The sequence below is a fragment of the Eriocheir sinensis genome, unplaced genomic scaffold, assembly GCF_024679095.1.
Source record: "Eriocheir sinensis breed Jianghai 21 unplaced genomic scaffold, ASM2467909v1 Scaffold138, whole genome shotgun sequence".
In the NCBI taxonomy this organism is placed as follows: Eukaryota; Metazoa; Arthropoda; class Malacostraca; order Decapoda; family Varunidae; genus Eriocheir; species Eriocheir sinensis.
The window spans coordinates 402,454-419,621 of NW_026110717.1; the positions used below are offsets into that span (position 1 = coordinate 402,454).

Below are 17,168 nucleotides of genomic sequence, written 5' to 3' on the forward strand. Positions count from 1 at the left end.
GCGGCTTCGTCATCACCGGCTGACGGCGAAACCATCCAAGTGTCGGTTTGGCTTCCCTTCTATCCAGTACTTGGGGTTTGTGATTGACGTGGTGCACCTTCGCCCCATGCGGGACAAGACTGAGGCCCTGAAGCAGATCAGCCCTCCTACTACCAAGAAAAGTCTTCGCAGCTTCCTGGGGATGGCTTCGTTCTACCGCTGTTTCATCCCCATGGCTGCCGAGCTCACGGGACCTCTCTCCGACCTTCCCCGGAAACCCCAAGGTGAGCCGCTGCCGTGGACTGAAGACCTGTTATCACGGTTCGAACAACTGAAGGACGCCTTGCCATCGCAGCCAGTCCTACGATTACCTAACCCCGCCTTGCCTTTTGTTCTTAGGACAGACGCCTCGAACTTCGGGTTGGGAGCTGTGCTGCTGCAGTACTACAAGGACACCCCCCATCCAGTCTGGTATGCCAGTCGGAAGCTGCTTGACCGGGGAAGGAGATACGCCCCCATCGAACGAGAAGCCCTTGCCATCTTGTTCGGGATCTCCAAGTTTGACTTCTACCTCAGAGGTAAGGAGTTCATTTTAGAAACAGATCATAAACCTCTGGTATATCTCCACAAGTCCAAGTGCTCCAACGACAGACTGTTGAGGTGGGCCCTTCAGCTGCAGAACTACCCGTTCCGGTTGGTTCATCTTGCCGGCCGAGACAACGTGGGCGCAGACTTTCTGAGTCGCTCCTTAGGAGGTGAACGTTAGCCGTTCCTCTTTGTCATTTCTGGTTGCATATTTCTTGTTGTATCGTGTTAGTTCAGTTTAATCTACCTACGGTAGATTTTTGTGAGGGGGCTTATGTGAGGGCTGAACTACCACTAACACACACACACACATGTACACTCACTCACACACACACACACACACACACACACACACACACACACACACACACACCAGTGTAAGGGTTGATGCTCTTTCGATTATTCCCAGCTTGCCGCTACACCCAGCCTGCTTCACCCAGCCTGCTTTGTTCGCCGACCCGAAGCTGCTCCTGGTGGCGATGCAGTCTCATTCAGCTTCACGGTCGGCGCCCTGACTTCACGCAGCGTCGAAGCGAGCCAAGGTGGTGTGGTTGCCCGAGAGCTGAGGCAGAGCGGAACTGACCCAAGAGCGATCCTGGACCTGCGTCCCCTATCCTCCCTCTCAACTTTGGAGCCCCGCAGTCCACTGGGCACGGCCTGCTTGCGCCTCCGTCCCACCTACCCAGTTTCGTCTCCTCGCCGAGCTGACACCGTTTGTTCGTCCTTGGCTCCCCGTCTACCCCGGCGTCATCATCTTCGGGCACTCAGGCAGCTGACATTCTGCTGAGCCCGTCCTCCTCCATCGAGTGACGTCTACGAGGCAGTGTGCGTCTCTACATCACCACAACGGGCGTCTCTTCCCACGAGGCACCACTCACAATTGCTGGGTCGGGCTGCCGCTTTCCCTGGGTCCTGTCGCGGTCTACTGGAGAGCACGGGAGGTGTATTGGACTTTGTACCTCAACATGTTTACTCTTCCACTTTTGGTTGTTTTGATCATATTCCTTAGAAACCTGGTGAAGGTATAATCATACTTGGACTCGATTGAAGTAGTTGCCGCCGTTCTCCTGGCTTCAATCAGTCCTATAACCATCTGAACCTCCTGGCCTTGACAAACATACTCTTAAACATATCGGCGCAAGCACACATATTTGACACGGTTTTCCTAGGAGCTTTGGGCATTTCCTTGGGTAGCTTAATAACCCTGGTGGTAGTTTGGCCCTTCCTTTGTACCAAAGAACTTTAAAAAAACTCATTAGAACCTGATTTGTATTCTTTTTGGCATTTGGAAATTGTTGATGTGAGGTGTGGAGGGGTCTGACAGTGCCGACCTAAGATTTCTCTGTACATGTAAGAAATTGGAGCATCAGGAAGAGGTCAGTATTTACACTTTCTTGCGTTTACTTGTGGAGTTTCTATTGCTTAATAACTTAGCTCTTCTTCTGTATGTGATGGAAACAAGAGGATCAGGGCGAGGTTAATATTTGCAATTTGTACATTTTGTAATCGTCATAAGCTTGGATAATAATTTTTAGTGATGACACCCAAAAAAACAACCAATTCCTGCCTCTCAAATATCATTAACGGATAGATTCAGATATCGACGTAGTGTGCAGATAGATAAATATGAATAGATGGCTTAGACACACACACACACACACACACACACACACACACACACACACACACACACACACACACACACAAAAACCCACGTACCCCCCCCCACACACAAACACACGTACCCCCCACACACACACACAATGACACGTACCCCCACCACACACAAACACACGTACCCCCCCCAAACACAAACACACGTACCCCCCACACACAAATAGAACAAGAAGAAATCACAATTTGAAGATAAGTGGTAAAAGATTATCGTCGCACGAAGCTAAACACTTCTTCTTCAATCGAGTTGTTAATGTTTGGAACTCTCTTCCCTGTGATGTCGTTGATAGTACAACAGTTACGGCCTTCAAGAATAGATTAGACAAGTATTTTGAATCCAACCAGCAACTAAGATATTACTCATTGTCGTAATAACGTTAAGTTCTTTCGAATACTGGTGTCTTTGTCCGCTTTAATCGCCCGGTTAGTGGTAGCAGTAATGGTAGTTCTTTCCTCTTTCCTACATAAATTCCATGCAGTTTTTCCATGCTGCATGGTTCTTTTTCCTTTCCTGCCAGCTTTGGCTGGAGGGATGGGGGGGTGGGGAGGACCCTTCACCTTTGCCTTCCTTCATCTTCCACCTTTGATTAGATAGTTAGTGTAGCTTGTCACAAACAGCCTCGTCAGGACCAGCAGTTCTGCTGTTGTTTGGTCTTCCCTTGTGTTTTTTTGTGTTCCTCCTCCTCCTTTTTCTCCCTCTCGCTAGCTCCCCTTTCTTGACCTCCACCTCGTCGTCTTTTTCCCTTGCTATTTTATCCTCCTCCTCCTCCTCCTCCTCACGCGTGGGTCAGTGAAATGGGTATGCCTGGGAAAGGTAAGCTGCGTGTCACAATCGGTCCAGTGTCGCCGGCTGAGGGGGTCTGCTGTTACCTGCGCGGGGTCACGAGCCAAGGGGACGGAGGAGCGCGCCGGGGTAATGCGTAGGTTATCGTGTGACCTCCCACCCCCCCTTCACCCCTCTTCCCACCATCATCTTTGCCTTATACAGTGTTGCGTCCAGGTGTTTTTTCTTGTGAGTGCTTCATATATTGTTTTAAATGAGGGTTTGATAGTTTTATGCGTGTGTGTGTGTGTGGGTGATGGGGGGGGGGGGTGTTAGTGGTTGAATGTAGGGAAGTAAGCCAGCCATGTATTAGCACAGGTATGAAGGGGTATACAGTAAGGTTAGGTTAGGAAGGTTAGGTTAGGTTAGGTGTGGGTTTTATGGTTGAGGGAAGATTATGTGCTGATAACGGAGACAGTAACAGGAAGAGGCAGGCAGATGTAGAAAAAGTCACCCAACCAGCCAGGTATTAGTACGGGTGTGAAGGGGATATACATGAAGGTTAGGTTAGGTTAGGTGTGGGTTGGAGGCAGGCAGAGGTAGAAGAGTCACCCAACCAGTCAGGTATTAGTACAGGTGTGAATGGGGTTTAAGGGCCATATTCTTAAACGTAAAAGAACATAAGAACGTAAGGAGTCTGCAAGAGGCCGGTTGGTTTATACAAGGCAGCTCCTGTAAGTCTAATCCCACCTTACCTCACTATCCATGTTAGATCGTTAAGTGGTTTGTTGTTTGTTTGTAATGGGTAGTCAAACAGCTGTATTACCGTCAGTTAGGTAGGTTAGTTAAATAGATAGTTTGATAGTTAGTTAAGCAGTTAGAGTCAGTTAGTTAATTTTACTATATTATGTATTTATTTATTTATATTATTATTTTTTTTTTTTTTTTATTTTTTTTTTCCTTTTCTTTCTTTCTTTTCTTTTTTCTATTTGTTTTCTTTTTCTTTTCTTTTTCTTTCTTTTTTCCTTTGTGTTTTCTCGGTGTTGGTTTTCTTTTTTGATGTTCTTTTTTGGTGTTCTTTTTTGGTGTTCTTTTTTCCTATCATCCTTTTGTTGATGTTCCTTGGTCTGGATGAGCCGCTTTCCTCCCAGAAGAGACCCATCCATAATTTTGGTGATGTTGTTTGGGACCGAAAGGTGGATGATGCTTCTTTGTATTTCTCTTTTCTTGATGTTGTTGATTTATTTCTGTTGCTTTTCTTTTTCGATGTTTTTTCTGTTCTTTTTCCATTTTTTTGGGTGTTCTTTTCTATATCATCCCTTGTTGATGTTCTTTGGTCTGGGTGAGCCGCTTTCTCCCCAGAAGAGACCCTACCATAATTTTGCCGATGTTAGTCAGGGCCGGAAGGTGGATGATGTTTGTTATATTTTTCTTTCCTTGATGTGTTTTTCTTTGTTTTTTTTTATTTCATTTATTCATATCATCCTTTGGTTGATGTTCTTTGGTCTGGATGAGCCGCTTTCTCCCCAGAAGAGACCCATCCATAATTTTGGCGATGTTAGGGCCTAAAGGTGGATGATCTTTTTGTTTCTTTTCTTGATGTTTCGTTTCTGTGTTTTCCATTTTTCTGGTGTTCCTTTTTATTTTCCTTTTCTTTGGTGTTCCCATCGCGTGGATTGTCTACGACAGTATAACGAGCACCACAAGCCCGGGTTTGTTTAGAGTTTGCTCTCCTAGGCAGATTGCCTACCACGGTTGACGACCTCCACCTGCCCGGGTTTATTGTTCGGAGTTTGCTCTCCTAGGCAGATTGCCTACCACGGCTGACGACCTCCACCTGCCCGGGTTTATTGTTCGGAGTTTGCTCTCCTAGGCAGATTGCCTACCACGGCTGACGACCTCCACCTGGCCGGGTTTATTGTTCGGAGTTTGCTCTCCTAGACAGATTGCCTACCACGGCTGACGACCTCCACCTGGCCGGGTTTATTGTTCGGAGTTTGCTCTCCTAGACAGATTGCCTACCACGGCTGACGACCTCCACCTGGCCGGGTTTATTGTTCGGAGTTTGCTCTCCTAGACAGATTGCCTACCACGGCTGACGACCTCCACCTGGCCGGGTTTATTGTTCGGAGTTTGCTCTCCTAGACAGATTGCCTACCACGGCTGACGACCTCCACCTGCCCGGGGTTATTGTTCTTTATTGTTCGGAGTTTGCTCTCCTAGGTTTATTGCCTACCACGGCTGACGACCTCCACCTGCCCGGGTTTATTGTTCGGAGTTTGCTCTCCTAGACAGATTGCCTACCACGGCTGACGACCTCCACCTGGCCGGGTTTATTGTTCGGAGTTTGCTCTCCTAGGTGAACTGCTCACGCTAACGAGCTCCACCTGCCCGGGTTTGTTGTTCGGAGTTTGCTCTCCTAGGTGAACTGCCTACCACGGCTAACGAGCCCCACCTGCCCGGGTTTGTTTAGAGTTTGCTCTCCTAGGTGAACTGCCTACCACGGCTAACGAGCCTCACCTGCCCGGGTTTGTTTAGAGTTTGCTCTCCTAGGTGAATTACCTCCCACGGCTAACGACCTCCACCTGCCCGGGTTTGTTTAGAGTTTGCTCTCCTAGGTGAATTACCTCCCACGGCTAACGACCTCCACCTGCCAGGGTTTGTTTAGAGTTTGCTCTCCTAGGTGAACTGCCTACCACGGCTAACGACCTCCACCTGCCCGGGTTTGTTTAGAGTTTGCTCTTCTAGGTGAATTGCCTCCCACGGCTAACGACCTCCACCTGCCCGGGTTTGTTTAGAGTTTGCTCTCCTAGGTGAACTGCCTACCACGGCTAGCGAGCCTCACCTGCCCGGGTTTGTTTAGAGTTTGCTCTCCTAGGTGAATTGCCTCCCACGGCTAACGACCTCCACCTACCCGGGTTTGTTTAGAGTTTGCTCTCCTAGGTGAATTGCCTACCACGGCTAACGACCTCCACCTGCCCGGGTTTATTGTTCGGAGTTTGCTCTCCTAGGTGAATTGCCTCCCACGGCTAACGACCTCCACCTGCCCGGGTTTGTTTAGAGTTTGCTCTCCTAGGTGAATTGCCTCCCACGGCTAACGAGCCTCACCTGCCCGGGTTTGTTTAGAGTTTGCTCTCCTAGGCAGATTGCCTACCACGGCTAACGAGCTCCACCTGCCCGGGCTTATTGTTCGGAGTTTGCTCTCCTAGGCAGACTGCCTACCACGGCTAACGAACTTCACCTGCCCGGGTTTGTAGCCGGAAGATCTCCGGCACCTCCGTCGGGGCCCCGAGGGACGCCGAGGAGCCCTGCCTGGAGCCCTCCAGTCCTGCCATGCTCGCCAGGGAGACCTTGGGCTCGCTGGCGTTCCACACCCCCGCCGAGGCGAGGATGCAAGAACTCGCTTCTTAAAAAGTACCGGACTGGATTATAAAATTAATCAAAATTACTGTGAAGGCGCCGGTCACCGCGTTTATCGGTTCAGGGATGGAAGACCGACGGGCCTGGGAAACACGCACAAGCATCCAAAAGAGTCCTCGCGACGGCTTGCGACGCAGCATCCGTTTCCCTTTTCTTTCTCATTCAATTTTTCCTTTTTTATTATATTTTCCTTCTCTGATTGATTGATTGATTGATTTTACTTGGTAGGAATCTGTTCACGAATTAACATCATTCAGGTATACATTGCACCCACACACCTGCGGAGAGAAAGCACCAGTGAGAGTGCTAACGCTCACGAGGACGGCCCGCTAGAGTTTTCTAACATTCGCATCGGGGCCCACTTCTCTTAAATCGTCTGTCTCTTTATTTTTCTCTTCTCTACTTCATTCTATTTCTAACTTTCTTTCATCCTTGCTCTCCATCTATGAATTTATTTTTATATTTCTCTCTCTCTCTCTCTCTCTCTCTCTCTCTCTCTCTCTCTCTCTCTCTCTCTCTCTCTCTCTCTCTCTCTCTCTCTCTCTCTCTCTCTCTCTCTCTCTCTCTCTCTCTCTCTCACACACACACACACACACACACAGCTTTCGTAGGCGTTGTGGGTATTGCCAGGGGTAGTTTAATGACCCTGGTGGTAGTCTGACCTCCTATCTGTACTATGGACCTAAAAAAAACACTCATGAGAATCCGACTGATCTCCTTTGACCCCTGTGAAAAAAGTTGGTATGAGAGACAGAAGCGTCTGAGAATACCGGCCTAGGAGTTGTCATGTATAAGTCGAGTGTCCTCTTGTTGGGTTAAGGATATGCACTGTTAATTATTTGTTCATATATTGGCATCACAGGAGGCGGCTCAAAGACAAAACAAAACACACTCACTAAAAACACCAACCACTTCTCCCACAATCAGAAAACACTCACCATCATGTTTTTTTTTTTTTCTCTCTCTCATTTATATATTTATTTTCGCATCATAGCAGGCAAACATTAACACACACACAAGACGATAACCACTTCTCCCACTATCAGAAAACAGTCACCATAATGTGCTTTTTCTATTTTTTTCTCTCCCATTTATCTAATTATTTTCGCATCACAGGAGGCAGCTCAAGGGTAACACAATAACACCCCAAAAAACTAAACCACTTCTCCCACAATCAGAAAGCACTCACCATCATGTGCTTTTCTCATTTTTTTTCTCTCCCATTTATCTGTTTGTTTTCGCATCATAGGAAGCAGCTCAAAGGTAAAACAATACCACACAAAAGAGTTTGTAAACCACTTCTCCTAACACAAACAAACGAAAAAAATAGCTTCCATCAAGTGCTTTTTCTCTTTTTTCTTTTCTTTCGTTGATTTTTCACATCATAGAAGTTTCATTTGATGTTGATGAAAGTTCAGCATGCAGCTTTTTTTTATTTATATTGCCATTGTGCGGAACTTATTCTATGAATATGTCGGAAAAAATGACTGAACGGGTAAATGTTTTGAAAGAGATGGGGAAGCAAAATGGGGTTCAATCCTTATGAGAAGAAAGTTTTATCTACGAATTATTGGGTCTGGATTAAAGACTTCCTCCACCTCTTCCGCTGCTTCCTCCTCTTCTTCCTTTTCTTCCTCCACTTACAAACGTGCTGTATGTTTCCGAAAGTGCGTCACCTCCTCTGGCGACGGCCGCGGCGACGCTGCAGTCGCCGCAACCGTGAAATAACTCGCAGAGGGTTTAGGGTCGGGGAGCATAGTTAAATTACTCCAACCGAACTTTACGACCTACTAACGGGGGGTCTGCCCCCCCTTCGACCGCCCCTTCTAACCAGCCCCCCCTTGACCCCCCCCACATGTATATGTGACTTATTTCAGCGATGAGGTATTTCTCACAACAGCGGCTGCAGCGTCGCCGCGGCCGCCGCCAGAGGAGGTGACGCGCTTTCGTAAACATTATCCCCTATTTTCAGGAGTAAAAAAAAAAAAAAAAGAGTCCTTGAATTAGATTTTCAAAGCGTTTCCGTGACTGTTGAAGGTTTGTAGAAAAGATATATGAAGAGATACTGATGTTTCATAAAGTAGGTAATGAGATACTGGCACGGACCTAAAACGAATCTTAACCCATTTCGGCGCCCGAGCTCACATATTTGACACGATTTTCGTAGAGTTTTCGGTATTTCCAGGAGTATTTTAATGGTCCTAGTAGTAGTTTGATTCTTCTTCTGTACCATGAACCTGAAAACACTCTCATGAGAACCCAATTGATCCCCTTTTTGGCCTTTGGAAATAGTTGGTGTGAGAGGCGGAAGTGTCTGCCAATACTAGCCAAGGAGTCTGCAAGAGGCCGGTGGGCGTATACAAGGCAGCTCCCGTGAACCTAACCCCACCTAACGTCACTATTCAATCTGATCCTCATAATCTTCACCCATTTCTAGTCCACTGCAGCATAGAGGCTTTCCCAACGTCCTCCACCTCTCCTAACCCCACCTAACCTATTTTAACCCCTCTCGGATCTTTATAATCTTCACCCATTTCTAGTCCACTGCAGCATTGAGGCCTTTCCCAACGTCATCCACCTATCCTAATCCCACCTAACCTAACATAACCCCACTCTGGCCTTCATAATCCTCAGTCATGACTAGTCCACTGCAGCATAGAGGCCTTTCCCAACGTCATCCACCTATCCTAATACCACCTAACCTAACCTAACCCCACTCTGACCTTCATAATCCTCAGTCATGACTAGTCCACTGCAGCATAGAGCCCTTTCCCAACGTCCTCCACCCCTCTCTGTTTGATATATTACTCCATCGTGCTTTGGCAAATACTCTTAACTAATATAATCTTCATCTTCAGGCATTGCTAGTCCACTGCAGAACAAAGGCCTTTCCCAACGTCCTCCACCTTTCCATGATATTATACTCCATCGTGGTTTGGCAAATACTCAAACTTCATCTGATCTTCATCTTAAGGCCTTGTTAGTCCAATACAAAACAAAGGCCTTTCCCAACGTCCTCTACCTTTCTATGTTAGGTGTTAGACCTCTTCATTCTGCGCTGGCAAATGCTCTAACTTTAGGGATTGACACTGTAAACTTCATATCGTCAGTCTATGGCAGAACAGAGGTCTTTCTCAATGGTCCATCTCTATTCCTTCACCTTTCTCTGTTTGATGTTAGATTACGCCATCCTGCTCCGGCAAATGCTCTAACTTAAGTGACTGCAATACTCTAATATTCACCATCGTAAGTTATTACTAGTCTATTACAAAGGCCTTTCCCAGTTGTCTGTTCCTCTACCTTTCTCTGTTTGATGTTAGTGTACTCCATCCTGCTCCGGCAAATGATCTAATATAATCTCTCCACCTGCTCGCCCTCTGCCCGCTCTGACGTGTACGTGTTCTGGGTCGTCACTGTTGCGTTGGCTGTCCTCCTGATGGCAGTTCTCCGCGTGGTGTGTCCCGCCGAGTCCATTTCTCGTTCTTGTTTGTTGTTAGATTATCTTTATTTTTTGTTTGTTACCTAATCCATGATGCTCTCTCTGTCTGTCTGTCTGTCCGTCTCTCTCTCTCTCTCTCTCTCTCTCTCTCTCTCTCTCTCTCTCTCTCTCTCTCTCTCTCTCTCTCTCTCTCTCTCTGGAATAAGCTTCCACCATCAGTGGTCCAGTGTAACACGATTGACTCCTTCAAAAATAAGCTCGACCGTCACTTCCTTCAACTTAATATCAACTAGAGTAGAAATGAAACGTTTTGGAGTCTTCTGATTAATGTAAAATCACTTAGGTTTAAGGACAGACCACCAAGTCTGGACCATGGGGTCTGTGTGGTCTGATTTTCTATGTAAATCTATGTAAATCTCTCTCTCTCTCTCTCTCTCTCTCTCTCTCTCTCTCTCTCTCTCTCTCTCTCTCTCTCTCTCTCTCTCTCTCTCTCTCTCTCTCTCTCTCTCTCTCTCATCTCCTCCCACCATCCTCCTGCCTATACATACAAGCATACATACATTCACACACACATGCATACACATACATACATACATTCACTCACACACAAACAAACATATTCTCCCAGTAGTTCCTCGCAGACATGCCCATTAGGAATTCAGTCGCCGCGGGAACAACAAGGAAGTACCTACTCTACTCTCTCAGTAAGGTGAACGGCCTCGAGCTCTTGTCATCCCATCGGCAGAGTGTTGAGCTCGTCCCGCACTGGGCTGGCGTGGCGGCGAGGGCGGGTCTAAAGGCTCTGATAACGCTTTAGTAGAGATTGTGTTATTATTTCCGTGAGTTGTTGTATGAGCCGAGTGATAGTGTGACAAAGCTTCTATACCGGGGATGCCACAATACTGTATTTTATCATGGTTTTAGTAAGTTTTAAACATGAGAAGAATTCAGAATGATGAACAAGTGAAGTCGTATAAAAGAATATATTATATAATATTGGTTTAAGCCATTTTTAAACATTAGATATCTTCCAATTGATTAACTAATGAAGCATAAATTTGTGTTTCTTCCAGGGTTTTAGTCATGGACTTCCAAATGATAAACAAGTGAAGTCGTATTAAAGAAGCTGTTTTTTTTTCATCGCTGTAGTAATTTTTAAGCTTGAATGGCCTTTGAAATGGACCTAGAACCAACGAGTAAGTCAAGTAAGCGAAGAGGGAAAGAAAGAAAAAGAAAAGTAAAGCTCCTAGGCCTTCAAAATGATTTACTATGGAAGTCAAGTGAAATAAGCGGTGTTGTTCTTCATTGTTTCAGTCACATGTAAGCATACAAATGCACCTTACAAATGGACCCAGAAGTCACCGCCAGAACTCAAATAACCTCGAGAAAAGGAAGAATGAAAGCAAGTTCAGTGCTCCACCAACATCCTTCTCGTGGTGGTGAGGAGCGGGGCGCGTCACACCAACAGCCTCAAGTATGCCATGAGGGCGGCGGAGGGGGGGCAGGGCGGGGCAGGGGAGAGCAGCAACCATGTGTGTGTGTGTGTGTGTGTGTGTGTGTGTGTGTGCTGGGGTCTGTCACTGTTTACCCACTCATATAATAGCGTAGGGGCTTTTGGGGGCAGTGACCACCGATGTGTGTAGGCATGGGGGGCGTTTAGGCTATTTCCGGGCGGGTAGAAAAAGATTAGTCAAAATGTGCCACTAACTAGCTAACAAACTAACTATATAACTAACACCACACACCTTTCAACCTCATACTCCTCTTTGTTCTCACGGGAAAGGATGGAAAAGACGGAACGGGAAGGAGGGAAAGGAAAGGAAGAGGAGACGGGGAAGGAGGAAGAGAAGGGACGGGTGAAGGAGGGAAAGAAAGTGAATGAAGAAGGAAAGGAAAGGGGAAGGGACGGGAAGGAGGAGGGAAGGGATATGTGTGTGTTGAGGGGGAGTTTAGGTTCTTTGCTGGCGGGCTAGAAAAAAAAGTTCGTCAGAATTTGCCAGTAACCAACAAACTAACGAACTAACTAACCAAAACTGACCTCTGTCTGAAGTTCATCTCCCTTTTGGCCACTCCTCTGAACTCTTTTTTTATTTTTTTATAAGGGCAGTGTTTAGCGTTTTTTTTTTCTCATTATTGCTATTATTTATTTTCTCCTTGAGCTGCTTCCTTCACTGTGAAAAAATAACACCTTCACACCTTCAAAATTCACATTCCTCTATCTTCACCTTCACGCGTCATACTCCTCCTATATCTAACACCACGCCACATATTCCTCTTCTCTTTAACACTTATAGTCTTAAACATTTCAGGGCTCACACACCCACATTTGGTAAGGCTTTCGTAGAGGTTATGTTAGTATTTCCATGAGTAAAGAGCCTAGTTATACTTTGATAAGCCTTCTGCATCATGAACGTGAAAATAACACCCATGAGAACCCGACTAATCTCCTTTGTGGCCTTGAGAAATATTGATTGTGAGAGGTGAAAGCGTTTGGTAAAGGTTGTAGGCATTTCCATGGGTAGTGTTATGGACGTAGAGATAGTTTGACAAGGCTTCCGCACCATGAACGTGAAAAAACAACAACTCATGAGAACGTGACTAATCTCTTTTGTGGCCTTGGGAAATTTGCTGCAGCTGAGAATACACGCCTCAAACATCAATAACCACATGACGCAGCAGTCCACGGCCGCCAGAGGGGAGTGAATGCGTCAGTGTGTTCGTAAAGCCGGTATTTCACGGGAACGATTTTGCTCGGGATCCAGACCTTCGGGCGGTGACTTTCGCGCAGCTGCTGTGCGAACATGACATGCACTAATCACACGAGGATGCTACGTTTGATGGGCACCTGGCGATCTTGGTCTTGACCTTGACTTTCAGGGACCGTATACCTACTTTCAATTAGAAATAAATGTTGATTAATTTCTGTCAGTCATATTATGTTTTAGTATAGTTATTCGTACACCGAAAACAAAAATGCATTTACTTTAAATTCACACCTCACCCTTCCTTCCTCCCTCCCTCACCTCACCTAGATGAATGAGATGAATTTGAGAGTCGCTCAGTTAGTAAAAATACTGCTGGAGATTTAAATGTAATAGTTAACAGTTTTAAAGACAGAGAAATCAGAAGGTGAATGAATCACAAGTGCTCACGAGTAGTATTGTGGAGCGACAACATTGGATTGCAAAAGACTTATCAGAACCTAATCAGGAATAAATACGATATATGCAAAGTCCCTCCCTACCTATAACTACTCGAAGTAGTATAAGTAGAGAGAGAGGAGAGGAGAGGAGAGGAGAGGCGAGAGCGAGAGCGAAGTCATTGAGGTGGGAGGAGCATTTGAACCAGCCGGCCAATCAGGGTAGAGTGAGACGAGCGGCGGGCTGCCTGCGCAGCAGAAAAATAGCTCCAGCCAACCCGTTCTAGTACCCCCTCTGGTTCATGAGCACGAGTCCACTCCGTGACTTTTGTTCACGGAAGAGGCATGCTGCACCAAAAGCATCCTCGTGAAATACCGGCTTAAAGGAATCCAGTGCAACCGTCGCCAGGCTGATCCGACACCCACGAGGGATCAGGTGTTTACAAATATTAGTTCGTGCCGAGCAGTGAACCTTCCCGTCCTGACTCACCACAATGCTAACACGCTGAATCTGTTGATCTCCGGCGCACGCACGAACACTTGCAACGATGAGGGCAACGGGGCGGAGGACAAGCTAAGAGAGACATGAAGGGAAGGAAAGAGGGAGAAGGGGAAGGGAAATTAAGAAGTGCGGGAGGAAGGAGGGAGAGAGGGGAAAGGATCACTCTTGCAATGGGAAGGAAAAAGTAACGAAGGACAAGCTAATAGACAAATGAAGGGTTAGGAAAGGATGGTTTGAGGGGAAGGGAAGGCAAGGGGGAGGAGGGATGGTAAGGGAAAAAGGGAGGGTAAGGGAAAGGAAGGAGGGAGAGGAAGGAACGGGAAATGAAAGGCAAGGAAGAGGAAGGAAGATTAGAAGGGAAGGAAGGAGGAGAGGAAGGGACGGGGAAGGAGTAAGAAAGAAGGAACTTGAGAAAGAGGAATGAACGGGGAAAAAAAGGGAGGAAGAGAGAGAATGGACGGGAAGGAAGGAGAGGCACGTCAAGGAAGGGGAAAGGAAAGAGGGAAGTAAAGACGGGAAGAGCCAGAGGAAGGAGGGAGGGGGAAGGAGAAATGAAGAAACGGGGAAATAATGAAAGGGGAAAGGAAGAGAGAGAGACAGAGAAGGGGGGGAAATAAGGGATGGGAAGGAGAGAAAGGAAGGAACGAGGGAATAAGGGAGGAGAAAGGAAGGGAGAGAGACAGGGAAGGAGGGAAAAGAATGGAGGGGAAGGAGGAAGAAGTAGAAGGAAAGGGGGCTAAGAAGAAGGGAAGGGGAATAAGGGGAAGGGAGAACACACTTGCAGGCCGCGTGTTCCCTCGAGGGGCTGAACAGAGGGGAGAGAGAATGAAAACAGCGGACTAGGAAGTGGGCGAAAGACTTGTTACACCACGACTAAAAAAGAGGTGAGCTGCATTTCAACGAGTGAGAGGACGGCATCAGAGAACGAGGATATGGACACGAGGACACGCTTGTTGAGAAAGGAAGGAACGCAAGTGACTAGGAGGATGAGAAATGGCTGACAAAATTAGGGAAGGGAAGGGGAAAGAAGGGAAAGAATTAAGCCCCGTTCACACTGTCCCGACTCTGGGCCACGACTACCCACGACTCTAGAGTACACGAGGTCTTGGGTGTTGATGTGAAAGGGTCGGGCATGTCTGGAAAGAGGTCTTGAAACGGTCGCCGAATGCTGCGCCGACGTCGTGAGGGGAGTCTGGAGTCGTGAGGGTTAGCGCGAAAAAGTATTCCATGCTAAACTTTCACGACAAGAGTCCGCAAGAGACTGGACCAACCGTCATTTCCGGTTGAGGTCTGATGGAGGTCTGGGGCAGTCTTCAAGACAGTTGTCAACAGTCTTGGCTTGTCTTGAGACAGTCGTGACGACTGTCTTGGCCATTTTTCAAATTTTTACAGTTTCTTGTCGGCACATTCGTCGTTGCCGACTACTTAAGAATGATGAGGGACTGTCGTGACGACAGTCTTCGCCTAATGAAGGACGTTCGTGACGAATGTCTGCTCAGAAATATTGGCTAACACTGCCGCCATCAAGAAATTTATCTTTTCAGTTTGCAGTCACAAGCACAATACAACTGGGCATGGTTACGTTTCGCTGGCACAAATTTGGGAGCCGCACAGCACGCACGCACTCCAGCTGCCTCTCTTGTTTTGAATGACAGGTTGCCACCCTGAGGTCAGAAAAATGTGGAATGCAACATCTCACTCTCCAATAAGGAATGGATCCATATTTAAAGGAACGGGTGGCAACCCTAAAATGTCTCGAGCATGCAATGAGTGATAATGAATGCGGAAATGACTTAAGGAGGAGGAGGAAGAAGAAGAGGAGGGATTGCTGATAAAACTACTGAGAGAGGGAGGAGGAGAGAGAGAAAGGGGGAGGAGAGTGTGGTCGCTATGCTCAGACGCCTCCGCCGCTCACATCAGCGATTTCCAAAGGTCAAAAATGAGATGAATCAGGTTTTTATGACTGTATTTTTCACGTTCGTGGTACAGAAGAAGGGTCAATCTACTACCAGGGTCATAAAACTACCCCTGGAAATGCCCAAAGCTCCTACGAAAGCCTTATCAAATGTGTGCGTGTGTGTGTGTGTGTGTGTGTGTGTGTGTTAAAAGAACAAGCCTCGCCGGTCTGAGACTATTGGATGATTGAGGGTGTGGGTGTGAGTCTGGGCGGGGAGGGGACGGGGTGAGGGTGTGTAGGGGTGGCGTGAGGGAGGGAAGGTCGAGGATGAGGAGCCGTGGGTGGTGGTGGTGGTGCTGGTGATGGTGGTGGTTGAGGCATGAGTGAGCGAGGCATGAGCGATGGTGAATGGGGGCAACGTTGATGATAGAATGACTAGAATGACCCGAGGAGGAATTACGTTGCTGATGTGTGTGTTTAGCTTAATCTTTAGTCTCAACGTACAGAGAAGGAGAATGTCAAGTGGAAATGAATGTACACCGCCACACAGAAAGCAGAATAAAGCAGAAAGGGAAGGAGTGTACATGAAAGACTTAGTTATTAGATGGGGGGGGGGGGGGGGACCTTTAACCTGCCAACTTACGAAGGAAGGTATATATATGTGTGTCAAATGGACATGAGCTTGTACGTATTAACGAACATCAGTAGAGCACAAAACGAAAGAATATAGGAGTAAAAAATTGACGGATAGGAATGCGTGTTTAACTTAACCTTTCTCTAGTGATTCAACGTACAGAGGAGGCTGAGGCAAATGAAGGGAGGAGAAGGGAAAAGGAAGTACGGGGGAAGTAGGGAGGGAAGGGAAGGGCAGCGTGGTGGATAGAATGAGCCGAGGTGGAGTTACGTTGAAGGACAGGAATGTGTGTGTTTAGCTTAACCTTTAGACAGTCAACGAGCGGAGGAGAGTATGTCAAGTGGATATGAAGCTATGAACGTACACTGGCAAACATCAACAGAGCACGGAAGGAAGGAATAGAAATAGACTAAAAATTGAAGGCTGGGAATCCGTATGTTTGCCCTTCAGCCGGTCAGCGCAGAGAGAAGAATGTTAAATGGATATGGACCTGTAACGCCAAAGAGTAGAATAACACAATAGGAAGGACTAGAAGTGAAAGACATAGTAATTAGGTGTGAAATGCTTAGTTCATTATACATTTTGTCGAACCTTCAGCCAGTCAAGTTACAGAAGAGGTGAATGTCAAATGGATGTGAACCTGTATCGCCAAAGAGTAGAATAACACAATAGGAAGGACTAGAAGTGAAAGACATAGTAATTAGGTGGAAAATACTTAGTTCATATTAATTTTGTCGAACCTTCAGCCAGTCAAGTTACTGAAGAGATGAATGTCAAATGGATATGAACCTGTATCTCCAAAGAGTAGAATAACACAATAGGAAGGACTAGAAGTGAAAGACGTGGCAATTAGGTGAAGAGTGCATGATTACTAGACACTGTGTTGGCACCCTGTAGCCAGTCAACTTACGGAGAAGGTGAATGTCCAATGGATATGGACCTGTATACCCGAACATTAGACTAACACAATAGGAAGGACCACAAACGAAAGACGTGGTAATGAGGTGGGAGGGGCATAGTTTCTACATGTTTTGGTGGTACCCTTTAGCCAGTCAACTTGTGGAGGAAAGTATATGTCAAATGGATATGAGCCTGTATACCCAAGCATTAGACTTACACAAAAGGAAGGACTACAT

General features: G+C 46.7%; 1 long non-coding RNA gene across 3 annotated transcripts; it reads right to left on the reverse strand.

Moving 5' to 3' along the window:
• Positions 1 to 4,003: 4,003 nt before the first annotated feature.
• Positions 4,004 to 6,521, reverse strand: LOC126989936 (uncharacterized). Of its 3 annotated transcripts, none has more exons than XR_007743894.1 (3): positions 5,971 to 6,521; positions 5,319 to 5,580; positions 4,004 to 5,172 (listed from the first exon to the last, which is right to left on the reverse strand). It is a non-coding gene; the product is annotated as an uncharacterized LOC126989936 (long non-coding RNA). The 3 variants fall into 3 exon arrangements; XR_007743896.1 differs by having other exon boundaries at positions 5,251 to 5,580; positions 5,971 to 6,520; XR_007743895.1 differs by lacking the exon at positions 5,971 to 6,521 and having other exon boundaries at positions 5,319 to 5,734.
• Between the last annotated feature and the right edge of the window lie 10,647 nt (positions 6,522 to 17,168).